Below are 14226 nucleotides of genomic sequence, written 5' to 3' on the forward strand. Positions count from 1 at the left end.
TGATGACAAGACATGGATGTAAATCTAAGTATAGGAATGGAAATACTATGTGTTAATAAAGTAACTGTGAGATATCACATTGGATAATTTGTTCACTAAATGCTGATTTTAACCAAAATCTGTCTCCAAAACACCACAAAACATCAGACACATTTCATTCTGTAGCTGTCATGAATCAGTGTATCGGAGTCATTGTTTAGAACACATCAGGCACGTTCCTTGTTTTTGTTTTCAATTGAAAGTGTGAAAAATGGTGGCCACCAATGAGCAATATCAATTTGCACGATATTGATTCTTGAAAACAATTTTCAAAAAATGGTTCTAATGGAATGTTCTGATGTTTATCCATTTTATGTTCAATGAGCCACTTTATTTGCAACATCTCAGATGATGTAAACACTCCTAATTGAGTTTCCTCAAAATATGCATGACAGTGGGATATAATATGAAGTTATTATCATTTTCCACCACTTTTAGGAGACTGATAAAACTCCTAAAAAATAGAAAAGTTTGGGCTCTTTTTGCTAAATCTCCTCAGCTTTCATTCCAATCCCCCCCCTTCCACTCTGGGCCTCTGGTAGTACCTACCTACCACACACACAGTAGTCCCCACTGAGCTGTGCAGGACTGGATAAATACCATCCCTTCAGAGGCTCTGTGTTAGCAGATTGCTGGAGGTAGGCGGCCTGCTGTGAGGCCCGACCACACTCCCACTGTTCTGGAGTAGCTTTAAGCGAAAGATCAGGTGTCCAGCCCTGAATGCTTGATTGAACTTAAATCTTTTGCATGTGCGCCATAACTCTCCCTACTCCGTGTGGCTCAGACATGGTCAACCAGATAATTGCTCAAAGGAATTTGAGTCACAGCAGTTCTCTGACTTCCCTGTTTTCACCTGTATCATTGAAAACTATATTCAGATGCATTTTGATGTGATGGAGAGTTGCATAAGAATTATGAATTAACTGCAAATCAAGTTAGTGGTTATTATATGACAGTAATGACCTGATATAAATACGTATCCGCTCATTAAAAAGCACTTATTTTCATATAAGAGTACTTGGACACTATAATTTATACTTCACTCAACCAGTCTGAGTGTTTTATAAAATGGATTATTCTTGCTGGTAGTTATAGCAATTTACCCACAACCTTTACATTTATAATTCAGAATGTATTGTATTATTTTTCACTGGTGTTATAATTATTACACATTAATTTATATAATTTGTCTATAATTAAAGATTAAAGACATCATTTAAATTTTTTAGACCTACTTCTTAAGTTTAACTTTGAGCCAAAGTTTACCATGTTGCTATCCCACTTTAAATCCAGCAGTGGTCTTATGTCATCCCCTTGTTTGCTGTTGGTCTTTGCTGACTTGGATCAAATAAAGTTGAGGAACCATTAAGTGCTGAACATTTATGGACTTAAATTGGGGGATTTGTTCAAAACCTGTCTGTTTTTCTGAAATCTTGTTTTGCCTAGGCTGCGGCTTTTCCTGAGTCCTTCAAACTGGAAAGTAAAATGTTATCATAATGGGTGGGAGCGATGGCCAGCAGTACAGAAACAAGGCATTGTACACTTAAACCGGCAATAAACAAGGGTTTTTTGCTTTAACTTATCTATTATGAAGGTAATGTTGATGGCATAATGAAATGTCTAGAATAATGACACCACCAGCGTTTAGACTGGTTCCCTGTAAAACTCTCTTTCACTTTGCAATTCTGCCACCAGAATGGAGGCTGACTGGTGATGCAGTCAGCCAAAATGCCCCAAAGTGCATTTTATTAAAGGATAAGGCTGTTGTTATTTCACATAACAAACAATAAATGAATGTATCTACTAACCAGTGTTGTGTATGTATCAGTGCCTGATATATCTTCTTCCTCTGTGCCACAGAGCTCCATTGTTGTCCAAAAACTATTAAAAACAGATCAGTGAAACACACTGTTGCACTGTGTCACATGTTTCTTTATTACCATGAACACACACACACACACAGTAATAATAATAAACATGAGTAATAATAATGACTTTGTTAAGTTGCACCACTCAAACGTTGTCATCTGTCACCAGGCTTGGTGTGGAGAGTTGGATACCGGGCCACGGGGCAGAGAACAACTCTAAAAGCTGCTGTGTTGCTGTGGGCAAGCTAACTGTAAGTTGCCTTCCTATAAACTTCATGATATAACCAGGTTGTATATGATTGTGTTTGTTTATACATGTCATTAACAGGGCTGTGTGCAGTTTGCAAGTATGTGTTGTATGTGTCATGAACAGAATGTTCATTCTGTCTTGATAGACTTTAAATAACAACATATCTGGCAGAGCTAATCTGTTTCTTCAAAGGCCAGCACCAGTCTGTGATTTAATTTAAGAGCACACAATCAAATGTAATTCATGCTATAAACACGTTGGCATGCCCCGAGTACACGGTTAATGATTACCCTGCTGCAGTTCACTCAAGCCGCTTGAAACCAGCTGATCATTTCAATCCCTTGAGCATATTTTCACAGCATTTCTTCAACCTCTAAATGAGAATTTCGATTTCTGGGCTCAGTTCTCGCTGGAACTTCAATCTAAAGCTTTTTTTAAAAAACGGTTGTTGATTCACTCTCCAACAAACACACTATTTGCATCTTGGATCAGAATGAGAATGAATGTGACCTGATGAGAATTTGCAATCTTGGTGCTGTGTTATATAAGGGAGACTATATTGTATTTTTTACATTTGTGATGTAGTGCTGTCCAACCACTGATACTATACTGGGTTTTAATTGTTTTAATTGATTGACTGTCAATATATTTTCCACAATACTATTCCTGAAAAATACCCATGTGAGCATGTGATGAGAGAAAGGGACCCCAAACACTGAACATCTGTCAGCTTGTTGAATTGGTGAGTCAATGGGAACCAAAAGCAAATGGAAATAGGCTCAAATGACAGATGACAACCACTCCCTCTGATGGTACCTGCTGCCTCCAGAGACTGACAGTAGGGCAAGTATGCTGGTTTCTAACAGGCAATTGTCTGGCTATGCAATGTTGCTTTGGAGTGGATAGCAGTTCTATATTGTACTGCCATGAAAGAATGGGACATTGAAGTCTCCAAATGGTTTTTGGATGCCCATGACTGGAGCTTGAGTTCTTCCCACAAAAACACTCTGTGAGGCAGAGCTAGCTGCTGAGTCACTGTGGCAGTGAGGTAACCGTATCATGTTTTACTCTTAAGTAAAATACAGGTGTCCATTGTGTATGATACTGATAAGTGATGATTATCCGCTTCTCATGGCCTGTACTAGTAAGATAACTGATGTTTTTACTTTTTTGTGTTTTAGAAACGGGTTCATACCCTGTAGTTTATGGGGACCTGAGGGTAAGAAAGGCTAAGATGTAGTGAGTAAGGATGAAGACGATTTAGTGTTCCATAGCTCTAATAACATTTCTCGTAGACTTTTTGGTGGTTGGATGGGTCACACACTGGACTTAGACTTTTCCACTTTAGGAAGCTAGTTGCTGCAGTAGAAAAGTCACATTATTCTCAGACTAGATAATTTAGTGTTCATGTTCCTGAGATGTGATAACTACCAGTGTGTGGTGTACTGTGATGAGTTTGGCTATTGCCGCAGTTAACAATACTGCTACATTACATACATACTACATACTTATTTTGAGACAAAGAACTTTTTTTTACTGGTAATTCTAACTATAACTACTGTTGTGATTTGAGCACAGTAATATGTTTAATAGAGGGAAGTGTTTACAAGATGTTTGTTGTTGTTGCCATATCCTCTTCCACCTGAGTCGTTCCAGAGACAATGATATTAGAAATTAGGTCAAAATTGCTGCCTTGGAACATTTGAATATTACTGCCTGTCCCTAAGGTTCAGATTGAAATAAGCAACAAGGACTTTAGTATCCCCTGCTCCCCCATGTTTGCAGCTAATTGCAAATTGAAGAACTGAAAAGTTGCGGCCATTCCTGCTGAATTGAAAATGATTTTGTTTTTCTCCCCAAGACTTAATGAAAACCTCTTATTCCTTTTTTTCTCTTGATTTTTTTGCTCTCTCTAAAATTGTTCTATTTGAGTCATCACCATTTTTGCAGCACAGAGGTTGTCAGGGGTTAATTAGGTTCTTAGTAATTAAGACTTGACCTGGAACCCAATTCCAACCAGATACAAATTATATTCAGTCAGGTCCAGGTAGTGTCCCATATTGCGGCAGGTTTTGAGTCTGTTTGTCAATAGACTAGAACATGGACTATTTGGATAAGACTTCTCCCCATGTGTACATAGTAATCACTGCAGGAGAAAAATGTGGTATGTGTTATGTCTTGGTTGTTTCTGATTGTTGTCATGTCCATTTCAGGTTTGGTCTGTGTCAAAAAAACAAAACAAAAGAAAAAACAAAATCTATGCTATGGTTTGGATACTTTTGACCAAACCCTGCCTCTACATTTATCAGTCTGGCAGCTCCCCAGAATAACAGCATTTTTTCAGTGCCTGTTAGCCTCACGGGATCAGCTGTGGATTATTACTTTTTTCTTCTCAAGGGAATCTTGACAGTCACACTGTTAAGGGATGGCTGTTACATGTTCACTTTTGACGCAATCCATTATCCCGCAGAATATACATATTGCCATAGAATTGTTTTTTATGATTGTGCAACTTACAGTTTACACCCAGTGTCAACATTTAGTGGTAAAGTAGGAAGTAGGCCGGCTGTGTCTTCTATATGGCAAAGCCTAAAGTACAGATTTGGAAGTTGGGGTAGTGGGTGACTGTTTAGTGCATCTCACTTTCATGAAGGAGTCTAGAGTTTACATCGCATCAAAGTATGATTTTTCCCTGAGCTTCACAAGTCTTTCTGTTGACTTACCTCAGCCATGGTTTATTTGCCATGAGAACCATCTTTCTCTAAGCTTAACCATAGCTGCCAGATGCGGATATTAGAAAAAGTGATATAAAAAGACATTAAAGAGGTCATATTATGCTTTTTGGGTTTTTGCCTCCCCCTTATTTTGTTATGTCTCATTGCTGTGCATTTAAAAGGTCTGCAAAGTGAAAAGTCCACACCAAAGGGAATTACTCTCTCCCACAGAAAACACTGCTCCTGCACTGCCTGAAACGGAGTCAAGCCTTTACTTCCTTAACTTATGTGTGTCACTATGTAACAGGCGTTATATACATTTATTATTTTTATATATTTATTATAAAATATATACTCCAGTAAATCAGCAGACATTCAGTTGCTCCTGCTTTAGCTGCGTTTTTTTTATATCACACTACCTTCTCGGCATGACCCGCCCTACTCTGCCCGTGATTGGCTGCATCCTGCCCGTTAAGTAATGCGCATGTGCAACTCTCACCAAAGATTGAACAGAGGCGAGATGTCTCACTTTTGTAGCTAAAATGGAGCATTCAAGATACAGTGTGAAAAGTGATGCTGCAGCAATGCACCATATGAGAAAAAAAATGTAAGCATGTAAACCTATTCTACTAGGACCCCCAAATAAAAGTATGACCCTGAAAATTAGCATAATATGACCCCTTTAAAACATGTTGTCACTTGATGCTAAAATACATTTGTGTTGAAAGTAATCCAAGGTTTTGCAGAATCGTCCATTGACATTCTTGTCTGTTGATAACATTTTTCTACAACAACAAATATTTATCCGATATATCAGTTGGCTGATATTGGTCTATCACAGATATATTGTATAGGCGTATACAGATGTAAAACGTGATTCAGAAAGTAAGAGTCTTGGGGTGATTTGTCATTATAAAATTCTCTGTGAACGTTATTGTTTCAGTACACTAATGTAATTCAGTGAGTCGTAAATTAAATGTTAACAAATATCCTGCCTCCATTACGTACATATCTGTTTCACCATATTTGAGGCATAATTGCAAAAAGTGTGGGTTTATTTGCATATGCTGTGTATGTATGTGGCCTATATATTACTATTGGAGGTTTTTATTCCCTAACATTGGTAAAGAGTTCATCTCTGGTCGCGCTCTAAACATTTTCCCTGCTTCATGGCTCTCGGCCTCAAACTTGCTAGCCTCTGTAATCCTCCTACTCTTGTTACATCTACCCTTCATGTTCATGTTGTTTTTGTCAACTTTTTGCTCTTGAAATAATGCCTCTAAATCCTAATTAGTCTTTGTTGTCAAATTCTGTAAATGCCCTTGTATTGGGAAGAGGCCGCAGATCAAAATAAGAGCTAGGACAATGGGGGTTCTGTACACACATGGCAGTCTCTAGCTGATTGCCGGAGGAGGTCTGGTTATACTAAGCCATTTGTCTCTTCCTACACACAGGCCAGACTAATCGCACAGCCAGTCTCCATGTCCTCTCAGCCCCTAAGTGTTCCTCAATCCTGCCCTCCCGCTCCCCACCCAAAAACCTCCAGCACGATTCCCCCACCAAGGATTGTTTTACGCTTAATTTTGTTAGACTTAATGAGATTTCACTAATTAAATCTCCTCCTGGTTGGAGAACCCCCCCCTCTTACATTAACCCCCCCTTCCACTCACAATCACTCCAACCCATGGAGTGATTGCTTGTAGAGCTATTTTAGACAAATAAACTTTTTCATGAAGAACAGGGACAGTGGGTTGCACAAGGACAGGCTTGTGTTACACTGTGGATTTCCAATTTCGCGCCAAGATGCTCTGCTGCACTTGTGATAGCCAATAGGTTTTCAAATCTGATTTAATGTATAAGGGCAGGAAGTAGTTGTAGCGTACTTCCAGATGTCTTTGCATCATAAAGATGCGGTGCTGCGAGTATGTCAGTAGATGCTTGTAAACAGAGTAGTGGTGTAAGATATAATATGTAATTGTCTAAAAAGGACTAGACCATTGCTATATATTGTGTTGAGTTATGTACTTACATTATCCCAGATCATTCCAACAGTGTTCATAGCCAGAGAAATCCAGAGGTTTACTCAAGGTAACGTCGTGTTTCATTTGCTCTGCTTTAGTGTATATCAGCAGTACACTAGTGAGCAACGGCTGGCTGACCAGCAGCTCTGCCCCGGAGCTCTACCCCAGCCCTCCCCACACGACGCGCCGTGTTTTGTTTTGATAGAGAGCACCCTATAAACATATGTTGTGTCCAAGTTCTTTGTAACATCTCACTGCCAGTTTTGGTGATATTTGTTAAAGATTTTATGGTCGTTCATATGGATTAGTATATTTTGTCACAGCTTGAACTCAAAAACTTTTGGCAATGCAGAGTGTCCTTCAAAACAATAATATCCTGCTCAAACTGTATATACCTTCACTGCTAGTAACCAGGCATACAGTATATTGTATAGCAGAGTAGCCAAAGCTCAAAAGTAAGTATAAGTGACAGGACTCCACTGACAAAATGCACACATGTTCCATATACATACCCCTGATAATAATCCCTGCATTAGCTGGATGGCAGTGCTAAATGGGAAGTGCTGAAGGGTGGGACCATCTCAGCTCAAGCAGTAAGGCCTTGGAGGTCATTGTTGACAGCAGCCGCTTGCCCTGCTATTGTGGACAACCCTCTGGGACTCTCACACTGACTATTGTGGGAGCCAGCCTCCCGTTTCCCGTTTGAGCCCTGTACGCCCGTTGCCAGCTCCGCCGCTCGGTTCTTCAGCCAAAAAGTCCATTACACCTCTCTCCCCCTTTCCCTCCCATGCCCCTGTGTCCATTGTAGCCCAGCTAACCCTGCCTCATTTATGCACACACACATATAAATACACACACACACCCTATCCAGCCTCAGAAGCCCCTGTGCTGTGGCCCTCGGGTGGGCGAGTGGGCAGCGTGCCCGTTTCAGATGGGAGTGCTTCCTTGATGAAGGCCCATGCTGATCAGGTTTCTGCCACCTGTCATTCAGCTTAGGGGGCAGGAAAGGGGGCAACAGTGGTTGTGGGTGGTGGGAGTGAGGAGGCGGGTGAAGTGGTGGTGGTGGGGGGGAGTTAACAGTAGAGATGCCATGGCAATCTGGCACCAAGCCTGCAGCCTGCTGTTGTTTCAGGGTAGCCTCCTAGACTTCTCAAGTAGTCCTTTAGTTCAGGCAGTGGCGAGTTCCCTGTTTGATCTAATGATAAGATACTCCAGTATATACTCAAAGTTCGGCCAAAATTGAAAATGATCTACTCACCCCCATGCTGATGGAAAGTCGAAGCTTCACAGCAAATCTAAGTTGCAGCTTTCTCCTAAAGAACTGAAGTAGATGGGGACTTAAAATATAAAAACACAACTGAAAAAAAAGAGAAAAAAAAAAAGAAATGGCTCCATACAGCTTGTCTGGCAGCAACAGTTTTGGCGCTTTACATTGCCGTCAGACAGCCTTTTTCTTTGGCACTGCATTCCCTCAACCATACTGCATTACAGTTGAGGGAATGTATTACGCATCTGTATTACGCGACTGTCAGCTATGACTGTGACTGTGACTACTACAATGACTTTGACTACTGTTAAGCTCCAGAAAATGTTTGTGAACCACAACACTTCCCCCGACTTTCCATCAGCATTTTTAGTGAGTAAGTTAGTGTAGCTCAGTGCACTTCATGGCCTCTCAGACCTATCCCTTTTTGTTGATTACGGAACATTCCTTGAAAAGGTGAATACATGTGAGTCATAGCCTACATTTGTTGTGCATTTACTGTAAATGAAGGTCAAAAGTGTCAGGTTTTCTTAAACTTGATTTTTACTGACTCATACAACATTGGATCATTTTCAGACACATTTTTGTTTTTTTTACAATTTATGCAGAATGTTTTTTATTACTTTATTTACTGGTCTCATATCCACTCAGAGAGCACATACCTCTGTTAAAGCTCTGCAATTTTCATTGTAATATTTTCAATCTGCTCCTTGCTCTATACACATGCAAATAGTGATGGACAATCATTCTGACAAGACCTGAATCATAGAATGAGTAATCATTAACTTTGACATATTCTTAAGAATTTAAAAAAATCTGCTTCATGACTTTTATTCTGATATCCTGCTAACTAAGCACAAACAGACAAACACACTGGTTTAAAAACATAACCTCGTAGGCGGGGGTAAAAAATATATGAACATGCCGTAATTCATTACAGGACTTCATCTCGCAAACACAGCACGTTATTGCAGATTGGATGTTAGTGGAATGCTGGCACTAAAGTGTTTTGGGCCTCATTTAGCCTTGCTCATGGAGGGAAATTCATTTGCCTTTCCTCATGAGTTAGAGTAGCAGGTTTCCTCAGTTGTGATTCTAGCCCTGCCAGGTTTATGTGCTCACTCTGTGAGAGTTCAGTTAAATCAAGACATCTGGAAGTGCATATTAATCATAAGCATTTTATAGCTTCTTGCAAGAGCAAGTAACATGATGTTGAGAAATGCTGCATCTACTATAGGTAGCATTTTAACTCATGGCCTTTGTAGATATGAGATCGCGTAGGCTGCCATTTCAAATTTGACATGGGACAGCAGCTGTGGAGCTCCTGTAGCTTCTTCTGTCTAAGTACATATCACACCATTTTTGTCAGATTCAAAGGCCTGCAGTCTAGCCTTAGGTTAGAGGATTTTCTGAGCTAATGAAGGCTCTATTTTGGCTACAGAATGGAAAATCTACCTTTAATCAAAGAAGATTGGAAGGCAAACTGGCGATCGCTAACATACTCCCTCTGACCTCTTTGTTACATGAATTTGAGGTCACGCTTAACTCCACATTATTAGCTTCACTGTGTGATCCCACATTTCACTCCATTGCACTTGCTAACTCTATGCTTAACCATCATCCTCCAATCCATCCATATCCATTTCTCCCTCACCCGGGCTCTTTACCCTACCAACCCTAATTGTAATTATGTTGATTTAACTTAGACACATGCGGCTCCCTCCCCACCATCTGAATGGGAGCTTATTAGTTTGAATATTTTTTTTTATATTTATTTATTCCCATTTCTCAGGGTCCCTGTCGGCATTTCCAATTACTCTTGTCGTGCGGCTGTAATTGCCTCCATGCTAATGGCCGCCAGACAATCGTGCTAAATGAGGTGAGGCCGAGAGGCTAGGAGCCCGACTTCATTAAGAGCTAATGGGATTTTATAAGGGGGACTGAAGACCCAGCTCATCAAAAAGAGGGAGATGGAAGGAAAACAAAACAGATGGAGGGGGAGAGCCAAATCACCACTATTCTAACTTAGCCCGCTCTTTTTCCTGGCACCGATGAAAAAAAGAACAGGTTAGTCTTCTTCTAGAAGACTACTAGCTAATTACAGAGAAAGACTCAGCAGTGACTTACACTGGGAAAATAGACACACTGATAAATGGATAAGTGTGCTCTGGCTGTCCAGTTAAACATGAAAAGCAACTATTTTTATGTGTCTCATGCTCTTGGAAGCTGGTTCTATTCCGTTTTTTGGCAATGTAACAGCAATAGATATGTATAAATTATATATTTATAAGTGAGTGGACAGTCCGGTCCAAATCCTCCCACATATTTCACACTTCATTTAGACAGAGACAGGCTTAGATGGGTGCAAACATGGATGGATGTGAATACATGGCTAAAACTCAACAGGATGGTACTGTATGAGACAAAGGCAATAATACATACTGTAATCTGCATATGGGTTGAAGGCCAACCAACGCCACCAAAAGCCCAGTAGGTCATGAAATAATTCAGAACTGTTAAATCTGTTATTGTTATTGCCTGATAATGGATTCTGCCCCGATTACTATGAAAATATCTGATCTTTTTGATAATGTGGTTCCAACCACAGAATGCGAGGCAGCAGTGAGTGTAAATGGCTGCAAGAAAGACTTCTTTAGAAATAAGTATCTTTATTCCTGTCAATAAACATTTAACACTGTCTGTTTCCGTTACCTTTTCCTCCAGAACAAAATGCTCACTCCAGTCACGTTAACAAAGTTCCCCATTCAGACCACTAAACCAACCCTTCACAGAAGTAATGATCCCTCACTGATCTGTCTGCCCTTGAAATGCATTGAAAGGTGGCCATCCATCTTGGTGGGATCGCTTTGTTCCCCATTGGAATATAGTTACATTGTGCGCTCTGCAGTTGTGAGATCAGTTGTCCTGTACTTTCATTTGCTGCGCCATCTTAAAGCTGACACGGTTTGTCCGCCGTTGGTTTCAGCTCAATGGCCTTTTTGGCTCCTGCAGATGAGGGGCCCCGCCAAATTCTATTACACGCTGAATAAACCAATGTGTTCACCTATGAGAAGCGGGCATTATGGAGTCAGGGGGGTAATGGATACTGTGATGTGGGTGCACTGCTACCACCTAACTCGGGTTCTTTTCCTGGATGTTATTTATCTGCTAGTTTGTTTAACAAAGTATGGTAGAGAATTAGTCTTCTACAGTTTAAGTATGCGTGAACAATTGAGCTATAACAATACCGGGAAATATTTTTTGACTTTTTGCACCATTTGCACAACCAAGACAACATTAAGCTGATGTTTGTGTATATCACAAAACCTGCATGTATTTTGTAAGTTCAACAGTAAGCTTCTGCAAACCTAAAGCATATCTGAATGTCACAGCCCTTAGTTGGTAGAAAAGTTGAGGGCTCTGCATGCCTACTTCTTCACAGTGAGGCCAAATGGGAGATAATTATCTCTTTTGGGGACAACATGCAAATAGGAATCACAGAGTCGGTATCGAGGGAAATTCAGTGATATAAACAGCTAGGAAGAATCATACGGCCTGTCCGGACACACAATGGAAATTAGGCCAATTATCCACAGGCTATATCTGTCGTGGCCAGTGAGCAGAGGTAAAACTATGGTCATTTGATGGAGAAATGGTGCAGTCTGATGTTAGATAAAAAAAAAAAGAAATGAAAAAAAACCCCAAAAAACTCCATAACAAGTGAAGGCACAAAGCACATTATTTAAAGCAGCATCCACTGTGGCTTTTGTGAAATTGTTCCACTTTGTCAGTATTGTGCCATAATAATGCCAGTGAATTGCCATGTAATGAAAATGTTATTGATTTTTTTAATGTCTGACAACACTGGACTGTCAGCCAGACAGCAAGAGATCCTATCAACCCAATTTACATCTCTACAGCTAAGTATGGCAAGTGTTTTCTATAAACTATCTTCTGTACAGATTTTCAAATGACATGAGGGGTGAATTAAAAAAGTAAGTAGTAGAAATATTGAAAAAGAAAAAACAATGCTATAGTTATTCAGCAACTAGTTAGAACTACATTGTTTAAAATTATTATTACAAAAAAATGAAAATAATAACACAAATAGTTTTGGAAGCAATTGACCCCGAAAAAAATGAGCAAACTCCTTTTGCTTAAAATCACTGCAAAATGTATGTTTAGTTTTAGTTTTTCTGTCACAAAACAAAATCATTTTCATGTATTATTGTCCTCTGAACTGCTAAGATTAACGCTAACCATGTTACCTCTTAGCAGCATGACTACATTATCATCATCATGTCGACAAAGGCAGATCAATGCTGTCTGATCGCTACTCATTTGGCATCAATTCCTTTAAAAAAACATAGATGATAATCAAAAATACATGGGTGGAATGCATCGATTTCTCCTGTTTTCAGTACTTCAATGTTTGTGCCAAATCAGCCCTGACATATGTAGCTGGCACAGCACAGTCGCACAATTCTGCATCAAACTTGTGTTGTTAGAGAAGAGATGCAGCATGGCAGAAAGAAAAAGTCGTCTGGTGTGATGCTACTTTTCAGCTGTCGATAAAACTACCGCAAGACGCACCATTAGTCACAAGAATGTGCTGCACGGCCACTCACTGTCTTTCAAAAGAGAGGCAAAGCATATCCAGGTGCAGCTAGCCCCATTATTGGTTCTTCTGACAAGGAAATGGTGGAGGCAATAGTTTTCCTGTCTGTCTAGCTTAAATCCTCACACATTATCATCACAATGTTATTTTGAGGCCAGACACTACAGGTGAATAGGATAGTTTTTAACAAATATATATCACCATGAAACTTACCTAACTGATTATTTTGTTTCTTTTTTTGTAAAATGTTTTCAGAAATGTTGAGCCCAAATTTGCATATACACTGAATTAAGCCAGTGTCAAAATTAACAAAAATATATTTTGAAGACAATTTTGAGTCAAAAATCATAAATCATATTCTCATTTAAGACATGATTAGTATTGCTGTTGCTAAGATATCGCTTTATTGAATATTGAAGTTTGCTTTCACCCATCCCTATTATCATTTTTAAGTAACGCAGAAAACAAACTGTGTTAAAAATACCAGTGATAAAGTATTATTCTTAATAATACGACTAATAAAGTACCATCCCTGCAGAATTGAACAGCCAAGCTTTAACCATGTATCAACATGTATTAATTCAAACTGAGGATCACAACTCTCCATAATTTGATAATAAAATATAAGATTTTATAAATATCTGTGTTCCATCTTTAATACTACTGTCTTAAAGCTGAGCTATAACATTAAGTATGACAGCATTAAGTTGCTAAAGCTAACAAAGGAAACAAACCTAACATGATTGTGTACATAGACGAAATGAAAGCAGCCTGTTAGGGAGCTGGAACCATATTGAAACATGTAGTAAACTCTCTCAGGTCTTTATTGGACTGGACAGAATCTGTCTCCTGCTCTTTTCCACAGACTTCTCTAAATAATCTACTGAGTAATGCAGATGTGTCTAATCATTTGGGCTGCAGGGTGTTTTAGTCCCCAAAATGCCATGCAGGCTGCGCTGATGGTGGGATGACGGTTGTGGTTTAGGGCTTGGGCCTGGTAGGAACAGCTGTCCTACAGCTGCCATCTCTCCTGCTTTTGGGGGGGAGGGTGGGGGGTTGGAAAACAGTCCCAAACCTCCTGGGTCAGAGCCCTGGTATGGCGGTCTCCCTGGCAACTAGAGCTGAGGCTGTGGTGTGTGTGTGTGTGTGTGTGTGTGTGTGTGTATACAGTATATGTGTGTGTGTCCAAGAGCGAACAATCTGGCCAGTGAGAAGCAGAGTACTGGGGGTTAAGGGTAAGGAGTCGATCCTCACTTTATCTGTATCTCTTTCACTTCAGAGACTATTGGCATTGACTGTTTCCCTGAGATAATGTGGGACATGGCCAAAACAGTCCACAGAGTGTCAGTTTTTCCCCTCAAAACCAACAAACAACCACATTCAAACCACAATGAGACAATTAATATTCTGTCTCTCCCTCTTTTTCTCTAACTACTCTCTAAGCTCAACACA

General features: G+C 39.8%; 1 protein-coding gene across 1 annotated transcript in view; it reads left to right on the forward strand.

Annotated features, from left to right (window-relative positions):
- pknox2 (pbx/knotted 1 homeobox 2) overlaps positions 1-14226 on the forward strand; it is a 106697-nt gene that overhangs the window by 25412 nt on the left and 67059 nt on the right. Inside the window, exon 2 of the mRNA XM_084373980.1 lies at positions 2077-2158. The gene's annotated coding sequence lies outside the window, so the exon portion shown is untranslated. The remainder of the gene's footprint in view (positions 1-2076; positions 2159-14226) is intronic.

The sequence above is a fragment of the Pagrus pagrus genome, assembly GCF_965226575.1.
Source record: "Pagrus pagrus genome assembly, chromosome: 14".
Lineage (NCBI taxonomy): Eukaryota > Metazoa > Chordata > Actinopteri > Spariformes > Sparidae > Pagrus > Pagrus pagrus.